Source organism: Aulonocara sp. 'chitande type north' Nkhata Bay, linkage group LG12 (assembly GCF_057382095.1).
Source record: "Aulonocara sp. 'chitande type north' Nkhata Bay isolate Kocher_YH1m ecotype deep benthic linkage group LG12, A_spYH_male_GT1.1, whole genome shotgun sequence".
In the NCBI taxonomy this organism is placed as follows: domain Eukaryota; kingdom Metazoa; phylum Chordata; class Actinopteri; order Cichliformes; family Cichlidae; genus Aulonocara; species Aulonocara sp. 'chitande type north' Nkhata Bay.
Genome location: NC_141355.1, coordinates 22661424 through 22671172, shown reverse-complemented (window position 1 = coordinate 22671172; position 9749 = coordinate 22661424). Strand labels below are relative to the sequence as shown.

The following is a 9749-nucleotide window of genomic DNA, read 5'->3' as shown; positions in this document are numbered from 1 at the left end:
TCCCCAGAAACAGAAGCTAACCCCAGGCAAGGCAGCGTGATGCATCCCGAGACAACGCCACAAAAAACATTAATGCAGTGCTTCCAGCGGCGACCCCATGGCTACTGGTTGGTCAATTCACAGGAACATCACAAGCGAGAGGAAGCATTGACGAATATGTTTATTGGGACTGGGATATCTACACAACTATGTGAGCCAATTGGCTTCAAAAGGTTTAGCAATTCGTTGGAACCAAAATTCAGAACACCCAGTGCTGCAAGAGTTAATAGCCAAGATGGATATAGCAAGCTAAGCTGTGTTTATCTACACTACCTGCTTTGCAGATGCTGTGGTAATTGTGTCTACTAAATTTTTCTTAATTACAAAGCCATATATATTTTATAGTTGTCTGGTATCAATGGCTGTTCATACACACACACACACACACACACACACACACACACAGTTTTTTTTTTTTTTAAAGAACCCATAGGTGGAAATGTGGGTTGTCGGTCTTTGCGTGTTAGCTTTGCGACAGACTGGGGACCTGTCCAAAGTGTGGTAGCTGGGATAGCAACATACCCAAGGATAAGAGAATGATTGATATGATGAAACTGGGATTTTGTTGCAGGTAAGTGTTTAAAAGAAGAATTAGATAAGGATGAGATAAGCAAGGAACTTTCTTTTTCTTTTTTAATAAGCTTTATTCACAAAACACAAATATAACTTAACAAAACACAATGTTGGGGGGTTTCGTAAAAGAACAAATAGATACAGTCTAGAAAAGAATCACATAATATTGAACAGGGAACATAAGTTTATAGTTTTGACAGCTTTTACATTTTGGGAATGTTGTATGGTTTTAATATAATGTTTGGTTTCATTTAAATAGCACTGAAAGGATGGTTTTGCTTTATAAAATTTAGATGTATATGAAATTTAGCCAGTAATATCATTAAATTAATTAAATAAAGTATTTTTGTATTTTGTCTATGTCTGCCATTGAAGAAATTAATTTCACCAAAACAATAACAACAATTTAAATTAAAAATAAAAAAAAATAAAAAATCTGCGTTTTCAAAAATACCCGTGTACGTGTGGACGTAGCCTTAATATAATGAATTCTATTCTTCGATATAAAGTTATAAAGAAGCCCACCAGAGTTTTTTTATTTACATCAAGAGACAAAGCAGCATAAGTTAGACGAGATAATCCCTCCGCTTTCGTGAGTAAAACTCTCTCTATAATGGATAAATCCTGCTGGAGCCAAGCATTTAGCTTAAGTTGCATTTTATGCTAAATTGGAGTGAAATTAAGGGAGCACCTGGTGGATTGATTTTTATTAATGATGATACCAAGGTAAGTGACAGACTCTTTCACTGGGATGCCAGCCATAGATAGACTGGTACAATTTCTGCAAGCAGTTCACATTTGCCAGTGTTTAAGTGGAGTCCTGAAGCTAAAGAAAAGGCATTGTGTTAATGGCTATCTGCACCTGCGAAGCGTTTTTTAAAAAGAGAGTCATCAGCAAGCTGACTAATTAATATTTCTTTATCCGCAATTGTTATACTTTTCAGAGGACTGTGTTTAATATAGTCAGAGAGGAGTTGAGCACAGATTAGAAATAAGTATGGGGAGATGGGGCACCCTTGCCTGATACTGCAGTTTAAGTTAAACCTAGATGATGTACCTGCTTGTAGTTTGATGGAGCCAAAGCCTGAAAAATACCCCCAAAGCATTAGGTTCCCACCACCATGTTTGACAGTGGGGATGGTGTTCTTTGGGTTGAAGGCTTCTTTTTTTTTACGCCAAATGAAGGAAACATCATTGTGACAAAACAATTCAATTTTTGTTTCATCTGACCATAACACAGGAGACCGAAGTCTGGACCATGGCCTGAATGCTGCAAACACAAAGGTTTACTAAGAAATTTAATTTATTTTAAATCCCATAACATGGGATGACGCGGTTGCCATAGAGGCATGTGTAAACGCTGTCAGCAAAGTTGCTTTAATTCATCATTTTTTCACGTTACGTGTCAACCGCAACTGTTTCCTCCATCTAAAAGAAAGAAAAAGACAGTGACGATGTTCCCATACTGTTAGCCATAATATCCCCAATATTAGGTTAGACTACAAGCTTGGGGAAACTGGCATCGCCTCTGATTTATGCCAATTAATTTTGTTGGTTCCATCAGGCGACTGGTGTTTTGGGAGATGTCCCAGTGTCAAAGCAGTGATGGAGACTGGGTGGAACAGTGAGATGATTACAACCCCACTCTGACCTGCCAGGGGCCAGCAGTTCCCTGCAGGCACAGGCAAATATTCCTGAGGAAAGAAAATAAATTATTACGCTGCCCAGAGTTCATAAATGTAAACTTTTTCTCCATGTTATATCAATTTAAATCCTGCTGTGCAAACTATGTTATTCTTACATGGATTACTCTCCTATTGGCCATGGAGGGGTCCATCCATTGCATAAATTTGCACAACCGCCACAAAGTCTCCATGAGGAGACGTCGCTTAGGATCATGGCTCCTGAATTCACACAAATCACAGACAAATTATTTGTGTTCTTTGTGTACATTCATGTATAAATAATGATGATACAGATGAAGATCCGTACCTTGAGATTCTGAGGTGAAATTTGGAAGAGTGTCTGCCACAGGATGAACCTCTGTCATCTGTTGCCTCAGAGATGACACTTCTTGTTTGCTGTTTGTGAAAATTGTGTAGCTCACAATTCCTGGGAGACACGAAGTAGAGAGGTTAGGGGTGGATGTGAGGACAAATGGGCCAGGTTTTACTTGTGTGTTAGGAAGGATTGTCTGACAGAAGGTTCTGAGTCACTCACCAAAAGTCAGAAGGGGCAGCAGTAAGAAAGCGGTGATGGTCTTTAAAAGTCTTGTTTTGTCTGCAAAGAGAGAACCACAGGAGAGTTTACAGTTTGATAACAGAATCTTCTTCTTTCATTTTAAATAATGTTAAAATTTAGTGGTGGTCCTTACTTTTCTGTTTGTGAGAGTTCATACACGGATCTCGTCTCCTGTATTTTTTCTGACGGAAGACCGTAAAAGATAACACACAATACCAGAACATGTGAAATAAAGAAGCAGGTTCTTGTTTGCACCGGTCACATGTGGGGTCAATCCCATCCTTGATTTTGCTTAGTCTAGTTTTTGACCAATGGAGACAATGAACCACTTTAAACTGAATCACCACATGCTCAAGGCAGATAGATGACGAAAAAAATCCTATTGATTATCCTATGCCAAGTCTCATCTGCAATCTGTTGGCCCAGATCTCTTCCCCATTGTTCCTCTAAGTGATTGCAATGTGGGCAGTTTGTGATTACTTAACAGCTCATAAACATCAGTAACTCACTTAGCATCTGGTTTAAGATCAAAGACTTTGTGCAAAAGAGATGGAGATGGGCAGGACGGAAAACAATCAATATTAGAAACAACAAAATACTTGAGTTGAAGACACCTAAAAAAAAAAAAAAGTGACTGAGGAATCTTAAACTTGGACACCAATTGTCCAAATGAACAGAAGATATTGTCCGCGAAAAGAGCATTCATCGAAGTTACTCTGAGCTCTGTCCATATAATAACTGCCTCGTCCATTAAGGAGGGAGGAAACATACAATGTCTATGCAGTGATGCAATAAGAGAGAGCTCAGTCCGTTTAAAGTGACTTCTGAGCTGGTACCATAACTTCAGTGAATGAATAACAAGAGGATTTGTGGTGAAGCTTGAGATAGGTCCTGCCAGGGCACACAACAAGGACAACAGGGAGCCTCGATTCACTGACTACTTTTCCAGTGTTACCCATGAAAATAAATTATCATGATCTTTTACCCAGTACAATTTGAATTTATTTATTTTTGAATTTATTTATTTAAAAGGGAGAGTGCAGTTTAACATAGTTCAAGTGCAAGACATGAAACTGATGTGCCGCACATAGGTTTATAGCTACTGCTAATTTTCAATAATGCCCTTATTTTTGATGCCCAGTAATACAACAAAAGATTTGGGAGTGCTAAGCCTCCTGCGCTCTGCGATCTTTGTAATATGTCTAGGTGGCTTTTTTCCAAATAAAGGAAGAAATTTGACTATTCAAACTGTTAAAAAAAAACATTTCGTTAAAAAATTGGAAGACATTGAAAAAAATATTGAAATTTAGAAAATAAACTCACCTTGATGATATTTATTCTACCACCCAGCGAAAGAGGCAAGAACTCCCATTTTCCAAAGTCCTCTTTTAACTTAGACAATAAAGGAAGATAGTTTTATACAAGTATTTGTATCAGAAACTCACTCTTCCCAAAATTCACTTTATATCCAGAAATTGTCCCAAATTCCTTATGTATATCCAGAAGTTTGGGGAGGCTATTCGGAGGGTTGGAAATAAATAAAAGCATGTCGTCGGCATAAAGAGAGACTTGATGTTCAATACCACCTCGATGTCTTCCCTCAACATCAGCACATTGTCTCAGAGCTATAGCTAGTGGTTCAATTACGATGGCATAAAGAAGAGGAGGCAGAGGACATCGCTTTCATGTACCGCGTTGGAGCTCAAAGAAGGGGGACAAATTATTATTGGTCCAGACAGCTGCTAGAGGGGAACAATACAATACTTTTATCCAAGATACAAAATTACTCCTGAAGCCAAATTTTTTAAGCGTATGAAAAACAAAATCCCATCTCACCCGATCAAACGGCTTTTCTGTGTCAAGCGAAATTACGGTTTCCAATGTATTACCTTTAACATGGGTATAAATTATATTTAATAGACATCTAATATTAAAAAAATAAAGCCTATTTTTAAGAAAGCCCGTCTTGTCTGGTGAAATAATGGAGGACAAATACTTCTCTAAGCGACGGGCCAACACATAAGCAAGAATCTTGCTGTCCTTGTTCAACAAAGATATTGGACGATATGAACTACAATCTAAATGGTCTTTTTCCTTTTTTAGAATTAAACAGATCACTGCTTGACGCATTATTGGAGGCAAGGATTGTGAAAAGAAGGACTCTTCAAAAGTGGATTTTAACAGTGAATTCAATTGGGAAGAAAACCTTTTGTAAAAAATCAGATGGATACCCGTCGGGGCCGGGACATTTTCCAGACTGCATGCCATTTCAATTTCAAAATTAGAAATAGGTTCCTCCAGACTAACGATTGCATCTTCTCCTAGGGAGGGAATATTATGTCTTTCAAAAAAAAAAAAAACTCTTAACTAAAGGGACAAGTTTTTTTATCCAAAAGAAAATTGGGGAGCCATGCAAAGACATTAGTGAAAAAACTATTATCTTCCCAATTAGCGGTGTAGACATTTGCTAACATCAAAGCAAAACCATATAGATGCCCTACAGCTATAACAACTACAGTTCTACAGTTGTAGCTGTAAATGGTAGAGTTTTACTGATCAAGATTGCTGTCCCCCGAGCTTTAGAGTTAAATTCAGAGTGAAATATCGGACCTACCCATCCAGTCTGGATTCGGAAATGATCAGAGGTACGCAAATGCGTTTCCTGAAGAAACGTTATATCTGTTCTAAGCATACATGCCAACCCTTTTTCTGGGAGAATCACGAATTTCAGTGCCCCTCCCGAAAATCTCCTGGAGCCACCATTCTGCCGAATTCCTCCCGATTTTCCACCCCGACAACAAAATTAAAAAACCATATCCCAGATTTCATAGCGCAGCCCAGCCAATTCCAGTTTCCAACAATGGCGGCAGCTAGTTAGTTTCAATATTACTCTTTCTGGGTCCTAAAATAAACTTTTAACATATTTTCAGGTGAGAATGTAGCTGTGTAAACTTCAAATATCTGAGCCGGAGAGAGCAGCGGACTCCCAGCACATCGCTTTCAGACCCCCCGCGGTCTTTAACTACTCAGGTTAACATGATATATAAGTCACTTAAGATAACTTAAAAATGTTATTGTTTGGCTTTTTTCAGTGTTTTATTTGTTCGTGAGTAAAGCAGTTTGGCTGAGATTGAAGTTAGTAGATTAGATTAAATATAACTTTATTAATCCCTCAGGAGGATTACTCTGGGTTTTCACACAGTTGAATAAACATCAAACAGAAAACTGATTAAACAGAAGTGTGAGATGGTCAAGAATTTACGGCAGCATATGGTCATATTTTGGATAGCTAGGAGCAGATGGCTGAGTTTCACTCCACCAAGAGAGCTTGTGACGTAATTCTGAAGGCTAGACCGTCCAATTTCACAGTCGCTCACTTCCAGCCTACCCGGTTTTCGGAGGATGCAGCCTGAATTTGGACATCCCTGCTGCACCACCAGGCATAAGACATGCATAATAAAAAATAAAATGTACAAAAAAATAAAAAATACGGTTAGCATTAGCGGTTAGCATTGCGGTTAGTGTTAGCACTAGCAGTTAGCTCGCTAACACGTTCATGCTATATAGCTAGCACTACTAGTATTTTCACCATTTACAACAGGGCCATAAAGTGCAAAATGAAGAGTGTGTGAAACTGCGTGAAGTCTCCCAGCCTCCTGCCCTGAAACAAACCACCTTACAAAACTTGTATACGATATTTTTCGGACTATAAGCACGCACTAAAATCCTTTCATTTTCTCAAAAATCGACAGTGCGCCTTATGTATGAATCTGGTCATGCTTACTGACCGTGGACCAAATGTATGAGGTACACGGCGCTCAGAAACCTGTCAAAAAATGTTTTAGTACGACTTTTGTACGCTACGATGCCGCGCCACTTGATGGATTGTCGGAGCATTACGGCTGCAGTAGTCAGGAGCCACGCGGAGTGATACGTACTGTGCTTCAACGTAATATTACCGTATTGTGTGTGTATAAGGACCACAAATGGCACCTGCTAAGAGACATGGTTATGAAGCAGATTTCAAACTCAGGGCTGTCAGTCACGCGGTAGAACTTGGGAACAGAGCACTTGCGAAATCTGTCTGTCTTTGTCATTATGCTCAGCTTCTTTTTAGTTTACATTTTGACTGCACAATTGTGAGCTTTTTGTTATGCACAAAAACAACATTGTTTTATTTTATTTATGGAGCATTATTATTTAATAAATGCTGATTTATTTCTGAGCAAGTTTTTCATGTACATCTACGCTGTATGTTAATAAAAGTGCTTGTGTGAGATCTGGGACACAGCTTTGATTAAGAACTCTCTTTTTGTTCTTACTTCATGGCTTTAAAAAAAAAAATCGAGATATATATCGTATATCGCCATCCAGCTAAAGAACATTGAGATATGAATTTTGGGCCATATCGCCCAGCCCTACTCCAAACTCTTTATCATAACGTGGACGCTGTGATAAACAGAATCACGCATACGCAGCAATGACTGATACCACCAACCGTGCTCCCATGTAGGATACCAGGCGAAGCCTGTTCAAGCACTAATAATATGTTCTTTGACATTGCCTTCGCCGCATCCAGGAACTCTTTCTCTTCCCCGTTGTGCTTGATACGAAGTCACGCCGGGAACATAATCCCAAAACGGACACCTTCCTGTTTATGAAGAAGCTTATGAACCTCTTTTATATGCAGCCCAAGCCCGGGCTACTGAGGATGTAAAATCCAGGAATATTGCAATAGATTGTCTGTTAAACTTAAGCAGAGCTTGGGCCCTGGCACATCGTAGAATTTCCACACAATCCTGGTAATAGTGAAGCTTGGCTATGGCGGTGCACGGGTTACCACCTGAATTTCTCGGGATAGGGCTCCTGTGTGAGCGGTCGACAATAACTTCTTTATCCATACCCAGCACTTCACATAGTAGCACGGATACGGCTGTGGAGGAGCTTGAGACCGGGACCTCCGAGATCCCTATGATACGGATGTTTGCTCTTCGTATCCTGCCTTCTATGTCAACACATTTATCTTTCAAGTAAGACAGCTCCTTCTTCATACTCTCTACTGTAGATTGCAGTGTGGTCACCTCATCGGTCCACATTGACAGCCCATCCTCAACTTCTTTCACCATGGCCTTTGCTCCATCAGTTTCGACGCGCGTCGCCGGCATGTTGTCAGCGATCTCATTTCTCATTCCTTGCACATCAGCCCTAATATTGTCAAAATCTTCTTTCAATGCATTTCTGTTTTCTTCTTTTAACACTGTACTAATGTCCTCTTCAATGGATTGAAGAAGCTCCAATTTTAGAGCAGTAGTATCCACATCGCGTGTGTCGCCCTGTTGAATTTGTTCCTCAGCGTCCGTAGAGCTGGACGCTGCCCTTGGGCAGTCCTCGAACTCTCGCCTGAGATTGCACCGGGCCTAGTCACCACTCTTCCTGTGCTTTTATTTTCTTAGGTTGGATGCCATTTCTTCTCAAATAAAGTTATAATACAATGTATAAGTATGTATAAGACTAACTTCCGCTGTAGCACAAAGACTTTGTAGGTAGGGTTGAAAAAAAAAACCCAACTATTTTTTAGAGACACGTGTTACTCCATTCCCGGAAGTCCAGCAACCTAATAGCCTGACTCCTGCAGGTGAAGGCTTCTTAATACCATCACTGCAAAATGGCAGAAAGACAGAAAATGATCAGTGATTGACTCTTTAAACAGGAAATGTATTCATCACTATGAAAAGTTTAAAATTTATTATTAAAAGCTGTATACTTTCTCTACTTAGAATCATTCAGCATTTAAACAAATCTTTGAATCTCTGCTGCTGCAATAAGTTTTTAAAGCAATGTGCGCCAAGCTCATAACCTTAGGTATCAGGTGTTCACTTGTCTCTGGTTGATGTTTATTCAATATCCGTGGATCAGTGTACGTTAGTCTTGTGTTTTAAGCTGCAATCACAGTAAGTATGGCCTGAATGCTGCAAACACAAAGGTTTACTAAGAAATTAAATTTATTTTAAATCCCATAACATGGGATGACGCGGTTTCCATAGAAGCATGTGTAAAAGCTGTCAGCAAAGTTGCTTTAATTCGTCATTTTTTTCACGTTACGTGTCAACCGCAACTGTTTCCTCCATCTAAAAGAAAGAAAAAGACAGTGACGATGTTCCCATACTGTTAGCCATAATATCCCCAATATTAGGTTAGACTACAAGCTTGGGGAAACTGGCATCGCCTCTGATTTATGCCAATTAATTTTGTTGGTTCCATCAGACGACTGGTGTTTTGGGAGATGTCCCAGTGTCAAAGCAGTGATGGAGACTGGGTGGAACAGTGAGATGATTACAACCCCACTCTGACCTGCCAGGGGCCAGCAGTTCCCTGGAGGCACAGGCAAATATTCCTGAGGAAAGAAAATTAATTATCACGCTGCCCAGAGTTCATAAATGTAAACTTTTTCTCCATGTTATATCAATTTAAATCTTGCTGTGCAAACTATGTCATTCTTACTTGGATTACTCTCCTCTTGGCCCTGGTGGGGTCCACCCACTGCATAAATTTGCACAACCACCACTTTGCAGAGTTCTCTCTAGGCAAGTATGTCCACGAGGAGACGTCGATTAGGATCATGGCTCCTGAATTCACACAAATCACAGACAAATTATTTGTGTTCTTTGTGTACATTCATGTATAAATAATGTCGATACAGATGAAGATCCGTACCTTGAGATTCTGAGGTGAAATTTGGAAGAGTGTCTGCCACAGGATGAACCTCTGTCATCTGTTGCCTCAGAGACGACACTTCTTGTTTACTTTTGGTGAAAATTGTGCAGCTCACAATTCCTAAGAGACACGAAGTAGAGAGGTTAGGGGTGGATGTGAGGACAAATGGTCCAGGTTTTACT

The 9749-nt window shown here is 39.6% G+C and overlaps 1 long non-coding RNA gene across 1 annotated transcript; it reads right to left on the bottom strand.

Moving 5' to 3' along the window:
- Positions 1 to 549: 549 nt before the first annotated feature.
- Positions 550 to 4581, bottom strand: LOC147317461 (uncharacterized). Its single transcript, XR_015131671.1, has 4 exons — positions 2833 to 4581; positions 2605 to 2724; positions 2414 to 2516; positions 550 to 2306 (listed from the first exon to the last, which is right to left on the bottom strand). It is a non-coding gene; the product is annotated as an uncharacterized LOC147317461 (long non-coding RNA).
- Positions 4582 to 9749: the final 5168 nt, after the last annotated feature.